Source organism: Pleurodeles waltl, chromosome 4_2 (assembly GCF_031143425.1).
Source record: "Pleurodeles waltl isolate 20211129_DDA chromosome 4_2, aPleWal1.hap1.20221129, whole genome shotgun sequence".
NCBI lineage: Eukaryota > Metazoa > Chordata > Amphibia > Caudata > Salamandridae > Pleurodeles > Pleurodeles waltl.
The window spans coordinates 555,128,920-555,143,473 of NC_090443.1; the positions used below are offsets into that span (position 1 = coordinate 555,128,920).

The following is a 14,554-nucleotide window of genomic DNA, read 5'->3' on the forward strand; positions in this document are numbered from 1 at the left end:
CTCAGTCTCTGCAAGGACGGGGATTATCCACTTCCATTTTTTGTTTAAATCTGTTTTATTTTATAAAAAAAAATAATTAATAGTACATTTTATATAATTACTTTACAACAGCGGGTACGAGATGACGATGTAGGTTAGTCCGGTTAGCGTTCGGTTTGTGATAAGTTTGTCAGTTGGTAACTGTAAACAAGTGCACTGAAATGATCCTCTATAGAATGACACACCTCCTATGCAAGCAGTATCTAGAATAAAACTGAACTTGTATAACATTACATATTAACCATGAAAACAAAGAGATGCTGAGCAAGCTGCCATGTGATGTTGATACAGTTGGGGGATGCCGGTGTACGCAGAGTAATGGCTGGTGGTAACTGGCATGGGGTGGCATCAGTGCCCAGATCAGTGTGCTTAGCAGAGAAGGTTATCATGGCTCGCACTCCGTGTGATAGTTAGTCCTGCGTTGGCGCAGTGGAATGTGGTGGAGCATGTCAAGGGGTGTTTGGCCTAGTAACCTTGGTGAAATCCTAGGACGCTATCGGGTATTTTCAGAGCCCTAATATTTCTTCCCTGTGTAGTGCTACGCTTTCCGCCCAGGCCCATGTAAGTAAAGATGCGTGCCAGGCATTCAGCGCTGGGGGTTCTTGTGATTTCCGATGCCTCGTTATAAGGCGTTTGGCTACTATGAAACCCAGGTCCAAGGTATAAAGTCTGTTCATATTTAAACAGGAGGGGCATTCATGTGGCTATGCTACAGGAAACACACCTTACGGCTAGTGAAGGAGCTGCACTTCACAGACGTGGAGAGGACAGGCATATTATACCACTTTCTCTGCCTATGAGGTCCCCTTTCAACACATGGGGCATGTCATTGACCATAAAGGTAGATATGTAGTAGTGATGGGCCAATTGGAAATGCATGATATAGCCTTAATGAACATTTATGCACCTAACACAGAGCAGGGTTAATTCCTGGCGAATGTATCTAGGCTCTGTATCTACTACAGACCGCAGTGTTAGGGGGAGATTTTAATTGCATAGCAGACCCCCAACTAGACCACTCTCATCTACCACTTCGTGACTCACCGGTAATACGGGCAGCATGACCGTTTACAGCACAGCAAACACAATGGGGGCTTATAGATACAAGACTATCCCTTTTTTTCGAGCCTCCATGACTTGCACATGCCGCTAGATACATTTCTTAGCATTCCTGACACACACAGTTTAATACACAACATAGAATACCTGTCTCCCACGATTTCAGATCATAACCCTATACTACTCCACTTATAATGGTGGTGTATTAAAGCATGCATTCCTACATGGAAACTGAAACTTGAATTCCTTGAGGACCCACGATGTCTAGAGGTGGTGTGAACAAACATAGAACACTTTATCAGAGAACGACGGTACGGCTAGCAACCCACTGGTAGAATGGGACGCATTTAAGGCAGTGATCTGGTGGGAGATGCCTTGCTGAATCAGTGCAGTCACAGCAGCTGAGGAGACAATGAGACAGAAGAAAAACAGAGACTGGTACGCCCAGACCTGAAAAATAGATTACTGAAGACCAAGGACGCAGTAGCCGGTCACCTGGAAAAACTCCGCTGTTTTGTTTATAAAAGATACATGACTTGGGCTCATGCGGAGCGGGACAAGATTGGATCCTTATTAGCCTGGCTAGGAGACCCAACAAAGAGGGGCTCTATTACAGTGGAAATACAAACTGAGGGGAGAAAAAGACTCTATAGGCAGGATGATATAAACAGCCATTTCATGAATTCTTCAGTGCAGTTCTATAACAGCACTATATGCCATGATGTAGGAGCAGTTTGGACATTTTTGACACTGCTACGCCTTACAACTCTTACATGAGAAGAAGTGGAGACTCTGGGGGTGAAATTTCCGTTCAGGAAATATGTGGCGCAATTAAGGGGTTAGTGCGCGGAAAAACACCAGGGACAGATGGGTTCTCAGTCGAGTTCCATGCAGCATACGTGGATGCCCTGGCTCCTAAGCTTGTCAGTCTATATAAGGCGGTGAAAGAAGAGGGAATATTACCGCCTATGACAATGGAAACATTGGTGATGTCGTTGTTAAAACCTGGGAAACCAGCAAACGACTTCTGGGCTTATATACCCCTATCAAGGCTTAATTTAGATAGATACCCAGCAAGATACTGGCCACACGGCTTCTCCCGCTTATGCCCTGCTAGTCTACTCTTATCAAGCTGGGTTTATACCAGGTTGACATACTGCAATTTATATCTGCAGATTGCTTGAAGGGAAACATTGGTAGTGCCGTTGTTAAAACCTGGGAAACCAGCAAACGACTGTGGGGCTCATAGCCCCTATCAAGGCTTAATGTAGATAGATACTCAGAAAGATATTGGCCACATGGGCTCTCCCGCTTATGCCCCGCTGGTCTACTCTGATCAAGCTGGGTTTATACCAGGTCGAAATACCGCAATCAATATCGCAGATTGCTTGAAGTCCTAGATGACACCTCCTGAGATACAAATGGAGCAGCTATATTAGCAGTGGATATAGAGAAGGCATTAAATAGCTTAGAATGTAAGTTTCTATATGCCGTTATGCCTAAACTGGGAATAGGGAGGACTACATAGCTTGGGTCAAGCTAGTAAATACCACCTTCACAGCTAGGGTATGAACAGGCCAAGCAATATTGGGAAGTTACGCGGTGGAGAGAGGGACGTGGCAGGGTTGTTCTTTGTCGCCATTAATTTTTGCACTGGCCATGGAACCACTGGCAATTTTGGCCAGAGAAGGACACAGATACCGGGAAATACGAATAGGTGACCTGTTATCTTCGCATCACCTTATATGCTGATGATCTAGTGATATTTCTAAGCAATATGCATCACAACGTGGAGGGAGCCAAGACCATGTTAGCAGATGTTGGTACCCTGTCGGACCTCCAAGTAAGCTGTAAGACGTCTTGCCTCTTCCCGTTAAGGGCTCGCCAGAACACACAGACCTAGGTCCTCAATTATGGGAGCTGAGTTACCTATCATACCTGGGAACTAAAATCTACCATGACAGGCAGGACATACTGCATGGGAATGTGGGACAGGTGGGAGCTGAGTTACCTATCATACCTGGGAACTAAAATCTACCATGACAGGCAGGACATACTGCATGGGAATGTGGGACAGGTGATCCGTGCCACTAGATTGCCATGACTTTCTGGCAAACGATCCCCATGTGGGTGGCAGGGAGGTTTGCCATTCTTAAAATGATAGTCCTTCTATGCTTACTGCAGGTTTTCATGGTGCTTCTCATATGGCTGCCCCAGCTCATCTTTAAGGAACTAGATACCCTTATAATGACATTCCTTTGGCGGACGGGTCAGTCAACAGATGGAGGGCTAGCAGCGTCAGAGTTTGATTCTTATTATCTAGCTGCAAAGCTCCAGTGGTACGGTCAGTGGCTAGCAAGTTGGCAAGTCCATAACAGGTCAATACAACTTTTCAGCCCCTCACTGACAAGATTAATGGAAGTGCTGATGGGAGTGGGACAGATGCTGGAGGGCGACACACCTGAACTTGGAGTTATCCACAACTGCTGGGCAAGGAGCCTGCAGAAAACGAAGACTCACATCCTGTATTTTCCAGAGTTTCCCCCTGGCATGGTGGCAACTGGGAGGGGATAGCTATGTGGATAGCAGCAAGGGCGACAAGGATGGGAGACCAATTTAGGTCATTCAGTTTGAGGACATTTCGAGCTGAGTTTGGTCTGCCACACAGATGTTTCCTGTCCATGGAGCCATTACAGCAGCTTTATGTAAACATTGGAAGTCAGGCCTTGTTGAACCAAAGACACATGCCACTGGACAATAATTAGCCATGTCATCGGGTACATTTAAGGCAATCACGTGCCTTTGCAGGACGATAAGTAGGGACATGACCCAACCTTTGTCAATGTATAGTATAGTATAGTACAATATGGTATGGCATGGCCTGCCATTGTATAGTAAAGTATAGTTTGACATGGTTTGGTATGTCCTGTAGTGCATATACCTTTATAGTATTGTATAGTGTGTTATGATAAGGTATGGTTATAATATCATATGGTATGGCATGTGATCTGTAATATGGAATCAGCTGTCATTGTATTGTGTGGTATGGAGTAGTCTGTCAGTGTATGTTACGGTATCTGCCCCCATCACTGTATAATTTACAATGTATAGCTATAATATGATATAATATAATATAATATAATTGTACAATGGATTGTATGGTATGCTATGGCATGGTATGGCCTGTCACTGTATGGTAAGGCGTGGCTTGTCCTTGTATAGTATGGTATGGTATAGTATGGAATGTCATTGTATGGTATGGTCTGACATTGTAAAATGTGGTGATAGCAAGGCCTGACATTGTATAATGTGGTGTAGTAGGGTATTGCCTGCCATTGTATCGTATGGTATAGCCTGTAGTTGTAAAGAATTATATGGTACAGTATTGCCAATCATCATACAGTGTAGTATAGCATGACATGGCCTGCCATTGTATTGTAAGGTATGGTATGGTTTGTCATTGTATGGTTAGGTATGTTATGGTATAGCATGCTATGGTAAAGTTTGAAATGCCATTGTATGGTATGGAATGACAGTGTATAATATGTGGTGGTAGTGCATGGCCTGCCATGGTATGGAATGGTATAGCCTGCCATTGCAGAGAATGGTATGATACAGTATAGCCAGTGATTGTGCAATGTAGAATAGCATGATATGGCCTGCACTGTATTGTATGGGATGGCCTGTCATCGTATGGCATAGTATGGCCCGTCATTGTATAATATGGGACGGTACAGCCTGTCATGGTATAGTATGGTATGGCCTGTTATTGTATAGTATGGTACAGTATGATATGTATATTAAAGTATGGTATGACAAGTCATTGTATAGGATGGTATGGCAAGGCTTGACATTGTATAGTATGGTATGGTATAATCTGTCATTGTATAACATGGTGTGGTATGGTATGGAAGTGATTGTATAGTATGGTATCACTTGTCATTGTATTGTATGGTATGGTGTGCCCTGTCATTGTGTAGTATAGTAAGGAATAGTGGGACATTGGATGGTATGATATGATATGGCCTGTCATTGTATAATATGGTATGGTATGGCATGGGATGTCATTATATAGTATAGTATGGCATTGCCTGTCAGTGTATAGTATGGTGTAGTATGGTATGGTCTGACATTATATATTATATGGTATGGCCTTTCACAGTATAGTATAATATGATATGGTATAGTCTTTCATTGCATACTATGGTTTGGCCTGCCATTGTATAGTATGGTATGGACTGTCATTGTATAGTATGGTCTGGTATGGTATGACAGGTCATTGTATAGTACGGTATGGCATGTTTTATGGTATGGTATGCTATGGAATTGGTATTGCTTGTCACTGTGTAGTATGGTATGGCCTGTCATGGAAAAGTTTGGCATGATCTGTCATTGTATCATATGGTATGTATGTCCTGTCATTGTATAATGCAGTGCAGTACGGTATGGTCTGTCATTCTATAGTATTGTGTTGTATGGTATGACCTGTTATTGTATAGTACAGTATGGTGTAGTAAGAACTTTCATTGTACAGTAAAATATAGAATGATATATCAACACACCTGCAAAGGGGTGAGAGGAAAATCTCTTGTCCTACCTCCCAAAATATCAACCCCTTTCACAAAAGGGACAAGAAAAATATAAGAAAAACCCAACCCTACTTAAATGGACTGCTACTAGATTATGAACACAGCATAGTTGTTTGAAAACTGCCCTCACCCACTATTTGTGGCATGCTTCATCATTGGACATCTGCTAACACATTCATATGTGCACCCAGGTTGGATTGGAGCAGTAGGGGCGGGGAACATAAAACAATACACAACAAACCAAAAACAAATGTGGATCTAGGCACACAGATATACATTAAAACTGTCTCATGGGTGCCCACTCCTCTTGTTTATTAGGAGACCCCAAGGATAGGGTTAAAAATAGATTTTTTGGTGATGATATTTAGGGCACAATTACCCGTTCACCCCAGCCTCTGTTCTCCAGTCAACATGTTTCGGCCATTTCCATTGCCCATAAGGGTCAGTCGGCCTTCATCAGGACCTTTCGATCCCCTGTTCCTTTTTATCCCCTACCTGTCATTAGTCAGGACTTCTACCAGTATGCATATCCGGGCACACTTGACCCTTGTTCGTATACACACTCTGGATTATCTACAACGAAAAGGGTAGAGAAACAAACATGACACACATACAGTAATTTTTCATGGATGTGAATTCCTCAGATCCATTTCCTCTTTCTCACATCAGTCATACATATTTAAAGGGCAATGCGTACATTGGCTCCCCCATGACTCAGGGTTGTCTCCTTCACACGTTAAAAAATATATTGTTGTGAGACATCCCATCACCCGGCAGTGATTCCACCCAAGCCGTAAATCTCATCATCATATCTTGCACTTACCGAGATTTCATTAAATTGCTTTTAAACTGGAGCCCAATGGGAGCACCTCCCTGTAGTCAAACACTAGGTAAAACAAATAGTATGTTCAGATACGGAGCTCTCAGTGTAGCAGAATATGTTAAAATAGCGTTCTTTCACAGTCTGTAATCACGTGTTCTCACTCCTTTTATCAGGAGTTCTATAGTCATCGCATGGTCAAATGCGTGAGTTTTATTAAGTTCGGCGGTGCTCTTAATCATCCCCCCTTTCCTCTCTCCCATTGAAACGCTCAACCAGTTTACTCCTCACCTCATCAAGGGACCAGTGCCTCATCTCATACCATCTTCGTCTCCGTGTAGGACACCGAGCAGAGCCCTACCTTCAGCTGATATTTTTATCCTGTTCGGGATCGCGTCAGTCCGTTTACGTGATCGGTGTCGTACATCCTGATTTCCTCATCCTTCACACAATGTCCACCTTTGGCTGCCATTTTGGATGTCTATTCCCAAACCGTATTTTGTTGAGCGGACATATTTGGTATATGCTTTAAACTCTACATATGTAGCAGGGAAATAAACCAACTGCAAACCTCGCAAGTAATAAAATGTAATTCTCAAATTAACTACTTCACTTTGCTTCCCCAGGTCACCTATTTTAACGATACTAATTAGTGTGTGTCTAAACTGCAGATAGTAAGTTGTTTGCAAACCTATGAAGTTTTATACTTTATTAGATGCTAAATAACTTCTCTATTTCACAACTCTAAGTCAACTACTAATTAGCGTACCCCTAACCAGAGTGCCACTTGGGTGGAGGCAAAACTGGGTGGGATCGAATCACAGGAGGGCGAGGGGATAGATAATATCAATCAGTGAACAACCTCTCAGTTTTATTACATACTCTAGGGCACATATAGCTATATATATATATATATATATATATATATATATATATATACATATATATATATATAATTATATATATATATATATATATATATATATATATATATATATATATATATATATATATATAGTTGGCTCTCCATTCTCCAAACTCCTACTCATATCATAATAGGCCTTTCATTGACAATTCAGTTGATGTCAAGGTATATCATCATTTAGGCCCTGTACAAGGCTACAAATTCGATAAATCCACTGTTGTTCACGTCCGAAATAGAAATTATTTTATGTCTGTCACATATCAGTCACTGTCCAGATCAAATCATCTGCTTGATGGCCCATTTCAACAAAATGTGTCCTCATTCTTGTTGTTGTCCTTTTACATTTGATAATACTCCTGTGTTCCATGACTTGAACTTTCACTTTTCGAGTAGTCATGTATAGTATGATATAACCTGTCTGATTTGGCATGTCATTGCATAGTACTTTATGGCACAGTATGGTATGGCATATCACTGTGTTGTATGGTCATTGTAGTTTTGAATGGTGTGGCCTGTCGTATAGTATGGTACGGCCCAGTATGGCCTGTCATTGTTTAGTATAATATGGAATAGTTTGTCCTTTTACTGTGTGGTATGGCCTGTCATTGTATAGTACAGGATAGTATGATACAGCCTTCCATTTTATGGGATGGTAAGGTATAGTATGGTTTGGTATGGCCTGTATTGTATATTAGTTTATGGTACAATATAGTACGTTATGATATAGTATGGGATGTGATGTACAGTGGTATGGTATGATATGGCCTGTCACTGTATAACATAGTATGGTATGGCTTGTCCCTATACAGTATGATATGGCCTGTCATTTTATAGTATTGTATGATCTATCATTGCATGGTATGGTATGGCTTACCGTTGGACAGTATGGTATGGAATCGTATGACCTGTCATTGTTTAGGTTGGTATGGCCTGTCATTGTATAATTTGGTATGGTCTGTCATTGTATAGTGTGCTACGCCTTGACATTGGATGGTATGGCATTGCCTGGCATTTTATGGTACTGTATGGCCTATCATCGTATAGTATGGCATGGTATAGCCTGTCATTGTACGGTTTGGTATAGCTTGACATTGGATGGTACGGTATGGCCTATCATTGTATGGTATTGGGACATATGGGCTGCATTGAATAGTATGGTATGACCTGTCACTGTACAGTGTGGTATGGCCAGTCATTGTACACTATGGTATGGTATGGTTTGGTATGGTATTGTATGACTTGGCATTGCATACTATGGGTTGGAATGACTTGTCATTGTACAGTATAATATTGTGTGGTATGACCTGTCCATTATAGTATGGATTGTTTTGTTGTATAGCATTTTAGGTATGGTATGTCAAGTCACTGTATAATATGGTTTGATATTGTATGGTATGGCCTGCCTTTTTGTAGTATGGTATGGTTTCTCATTGTATAGTATGGTATGGCCTGCCATTATATAGTATGATATGGTATGGTATGGCCTATCATTGCATAGTAAGGTATTGCCTATCATTTTATGGTGTGGCATGGCTTGTCATTGTACAGTATGGTATGCTATAGTATAGCCTGTCATTGTTTAGTTTGGTATGGTCTGTCGTATGTTGCATTATGGTATTGTATAGTATTTATGGTACTGTCATGTTATGGCATGTGATGTATAGTATGATATTGTCTTTCATTGGATTGTATGGTACGGTATGGTATAGTCTATCATTTTATAGTATGGTATGGCCTGTCACTGTACAGTATGGTATACTATGTACAGTATGGTATACTATGGTATGGTATGGCCTGTCATTGTGTAGTACAGTATGAAATGGTAAGACCTATTATTGTACAGTATAGTATGTTATGATTTGGCCTGTCAATGTTCAGTATTGTATAGTATGGGCTAATGATGTACGGTATGGCCATTGAACAGCATGGTGCAGTACTGTATGGTATGGCCTGTCACTGTATAGTATGGTACGGTATGGTATGGTATGGCCTGTCATCGTATAATATAGTATGATATGGTATGTCCTAACATTTTATAGTATGGTAAAGTATGGTACGTTTGGTATGGCATGTATTGTATATTTTGATATGGTATTGTATAGTATGTTATAGTATGGTATTGCATGTAATATATACTATGGTATGGCCTCTAATTGTATAGTAATGCATGGCATGGCCTACCACTATATAGTATGATATGGTATGGTATGGCCTGTCATTTCATAGTATGGCATGGCCTGTCTTTGTATGGTATGGTGTGGCTTGTCAATGTACACTATGGTCTGTTATAGTAAGGTCTGTCATTGTGTAGGTCGGTATGACCTGTCACTGTATAGTATGTACTGTATGAACTGTCATGGTATAGTATGGTATGGTATGGTATGGTATGCTCTGCCACTGCGTAGTGTAGTATAGTATGAAATGGTATGGCATATTATGGCCTACCGTTGTATGGTATGGTGTGATGTGGTATGGTATGATTTGGCTTTTCATTGTGTGGTCTGATATGGTAGGGCCCAGCACTGTATTTGTGTGCTATGGCAAGGCCTGTCATCATACAGACAGTAGTCTATAGTTTGTCATTGTAGAATATAGAGTAGTATAAAATGGACTGTCGTACTGAATGGCATGTTGTGGCCTATTATTGTATGGTGGTATGGTATGGCCTCTCCTCTCCTTGAACAGTATGGTATGGCTTGACATTGGATGTTATGGTACGGTATGGCTTGTCAAATACTATGGTGTGGCATGTCATTGTATATTTTAGTGTGGTATGTGTGGCCAGTCACTGTAAAGTTTGGTATGGCCTGTCATTGTATCATGTGGCCTATTGTCTGTTATTGAATGCTATGTTATGGTATGGTATGGTATGGTTTGTCCTTTCAGTATATAGTATGGTACGGTGTGATATGATATGGCCTATTATTGTATAGTATGGTATAGTACGGCCTGTCATCATATGGTATGGTATTACTTGTCATTATATTGTATGGTATGATCTGGTATGTATTTTGTATTATGGCCTGTCATTGTAGTGTGTATCATCACCTGTCATTGTATACTACGGCATGGTACGGCCTGTCGTCTGGTGTGGTATGTCCCTTCAATACATAGTATGGTACAGGATGATATGGTATGGCCTGCTATTGTATAATAAGGTATGGTATGTCCTGTCATTGTATAGTATGGTATGGCCTGCCATTGTATAGTATACCATGGCCTCTTGTATAGTATGATATTGTATGGTCTGCCATTGTGTTGTTTGGTATTGCCTGTCACTTTATAGTATGGTCTGACCTGCCACTGTTTAGGACGGTATAGCATGTCATTGCATGATATGGTATGGCCTGGCATTGTACTGAATGATATGGTATGGTATAGTCTGCCATTGTAAAGTATGATGTACTACAACACAGTATTGTATGGCCTGCCATTGCATAGTATGGTGTGACTGTATGGTATGGTATGGTCTGTCATAGTAGGGTATGTCACTGCATAGAAAAGTATGGTATGGCCTGTCATTCTATGGCATGGTATGGCCTGTCATTGCATGGTATATTGTGGATTGGTATGGTATGGCATGTCATTGTGTGGCACGGTGTGGTCTGTCACTGTATTGTATGGTATGGTTTGTCATCAGAAGGGTATTGTATGGTATGGCATGGGATGGCCTGTCTTATGATATGGCCTGGTCTGTCGTAGCATATAGTATGGTGTGGTATGTCCTGCCATTGTATACTATGGTATGGTATTGCCTGCCACTGTATAGCATAATATGGGACGGTATGGCCTGTATACAAATACTATGGGGTGGTATGGCCTGTATACAAATACTATAGGGGGGTATGGTATGACCTTTCATTGTATAATATGGTATGGTCTGTCATTGTATAGTATAGTCTGGTATGACCTTTCATTGTAAAGTACTTTATGGTATGGAAAGACCTGTCATTGTACAGCAGAATACAGTAGGTTAGCCAGTTATTTTATAGTATGATTTGGCCTGTCATTGTGTAATACTTTATGGTACAGTATGGTATTGCCTATTACTGTATGGTATGGTAATTGTAAAGTATGGTAAAGTACTGTATGGTATGACCTGTGATTGTATAATATCCTGTATAGTATGGTATGGTTTAGCCTGTCATTTTATAGAATGGTATGGCTTGCCTGTCATTGTACAGTATGGTATGTTCTGTCATTGTACAATATGGTTTGGTAGTATAGCCTGTCATTGTATATTATGATATGACTTGACATTGTATAGTATAATATAGTATAGTGTGACCTGTCATTATATATTGTGGTATGGCTTGCCTGTCATTGTATGGTATGGTATGGCCTGTCATTGTATATTGTGGTATGGTAGTATAGCCTGTCATTGTATCGTATGGTATGGCTTGACATAGAAAGGTATGGTATAGCTTGTCATTGTATAGTATGGTGTAGTATAGAATGGCCTATCGTATAGCATGGTATGGTATGGCATGGGATGTCATTGTATAGTATGGCAGGGCTTGGCACAAGGTTTGGCACTGCCTGTCATTGCAAAGTATAGTATAATAAGTTGTGGCCTGCCGTTGTATAGTATTGTTTGGTCTGTCATTGTATAGGATTTTATGGCATGTTGTGTTGTGTAATATGGTATAGTATTGTATGGTATGGCCTGTCATTGTATAGCAGAGCATGGTATGGCCTGTCATTGTATTGTATGGCATGATGAGGCCTATCATTGTATAGTACAGTAAGGTATGGTGGTATGATATAGCCTGACATTGCATGGTATGGTATGGCATGCAATTTTATAGTATGGCCTGCTGTATGGTATGACCTATCATTGCATAGTATTGTACTGTACAGCCTGCCGTTATTTAGTATGGTAAGGTATGGCCTGTCATAGTATGATATGGCAAGGACTGCTATGGCCTATCATTGTATAGTATGGTAAAGTATAGTATGAACTGTCATTATGTACTATGGTGTGGTATGACCTGTCATTGTATAGCATGGTATGGTCTGTCATTGTATAATATGGTTTGGTACGGTATGACCTGTCATTGTCTAGTATGTCATGGTATGACCTGTCACTGTATAGAATAGTAAGGTATGGTGGTATGGTATGGCCTGTCATTGTGCAGTATGGTATGGTATAGTATGGCCTGTCATTATATGGTATGGTATAGTATGGCGTGGAACGTGTTATAATTCTATAGTATGATTTTGCCTGTCAATATATAGTATTTTATGGCACAGTATTGTCTATTACTTTATGATATGATATAGCCTTTCATTGTATAGCATGGTATGGCCTGTCACGTGGCATGGTATGGTATGGTATGGTATGGTATGGAGTGTCATTGTATAATATGGTATAGTACTGTTTGGTGTGGCATGTCTTTGTATAGTGTGATACGGTCCCCGGGGCCCTAAGAAGCTCAGAGAAGGGGACTGTACGCCTTACTCCCCCTTTGTTTTATATGGTGAGCCACATGGGATGGGGTCCTGGGACTGAAATAGGGTTGGGGAGGGGGCACCACACACGCCACACTCAATCATTTTATTTACTGACCCTCAGGCCCTGGCCCATCCTGGGTAATAATAGTTTAAAAAAAATACAATGAAGGCTGCCATTTTGTTTTTTTCCTGCGATCCAGCAGGCAAATTCTTTTTAACATTTTCGCTCCCCCACAAGGGTTAGGGTGGCAAGGTATCTCTACCAAGCCCGCTTATATAAATATGCTATCAAATTAATTTAGATTTTGGCTTTAACGGTCCTGCTGTCGACTTTTCAACTGTAAACCCGCCTGCTGCTGCAACTGTCCGCCCCCATATTTAGATGTTGGCAGTCCCATAGACAAAAGACCTAATTCGAACCGCTGTCTCCGCCAAGAAACATTGGTCGTGTCAATGACTGGAAAGGGAAAAGGGGATGCCAGCATGACCTGCTGAGCAGATATAGATGTCTTACCAAGGAAAAAGTGCCGGTCCTACCGACACTTCTTAGTTGGCGGTTTAGGGGGGGGGAAGGGGTGAAAACTCACTTTTTTACCACTTCCCTCATCTTTGAATGACCACAACTGGACAACACCTGTCGATTTCAGCCTCGGGGACTCCATCCTCTATGGCCCGGCTGACTGTGACAAAAGGGTAGGGGGCCATGCAGCCACCCCCTTCTTGGGCTGATTTTGGCCCCAAGGACCACATCCCCTGGGGCTTGGCCGATATACATAATAGGGGGAGGGGTCGTATGCTAACCCCACTCCTCCCGGCCGATTCCGGACTGTGTGACAATCCAAATATTTACAGTGGCTTTGGCCTTGGGTCTGTCCTTTGCTTACCATTGGTTGGCTTTCCTGTCAATTATATTTATTAGCATCTTGGGCAATGGTTTTTATTCCTCTGCTTGTTATCCCTTTGCCTAGACCATAGCTTCTTCACTTTACTTTTGATTGGATGACATGAATCCTTACACTGCTTACATTCAGAATTTTTTATTTTTTTTATTTCAGCACTCCAAGTGAGTGCATGTATATTTTTCCTCTGTCACTTCTGTGCTGCTTCTCCCCTCAAATCTCCATCCCCTGCTTTCCATGTTGTTCTCCTCCCCCCCACCACCTAGCTCATCTGTTGCTTCCCACATCCCTCCCAGTTTGTTTCCTAATTTTTTAAGATTCCCATAGCTCATCTCTTGCTGTCCAGCTCCTCGCTGCTCCCCAAAGCCCCCAGGTCCTCCTGTACTGGCATTCATCTCTCTTCCCCTCCATCACCTCCAGTGCTCCTCTGCCCCTCACGATAGCAATTTGTTTTAAAATGATTTTTGTTTTTGTAAGGCTCAGCTGCTCTAATTTGCTACTGGGTCTCTCCATTTTCTTTATTTTACTGCACCAAGATTGGTGTCTGCCATCTTGCAGAACAGCACGGCACAAAGCACTGAAAGTCAAAAGGTTGGGTAACCTCATTAGGAAGCTAGACATACTGATTTCACCAATGCTTGTTTATTGAATTTTGAATTCTAGCTTTTCTCTCAGAATGACCTACTGAAACACTGTTGTGTCTGCTTGGTAGTTGGGGTCTAAGCTCAGTATCCCAAAATATGTGCTGGTTCCCTTTGGGGGTGTATGT

General features: G+C 41.5%; 1 protein-coding gene across 2 annotated transcripts in view; it reads right to left on the reverse strand.

Annotated features, from left to right (window-relative positions):
• Positions 1–14,554, reverse strand: part of AXDND1 (axonemal dynein light chain domain containing 1) — a 342,044-nt gene that overhangs the window by 33,164 nt on the left and 294,326 nt on the right. The gene's annotated exons all lie outside the window — the stretch shown is intronic.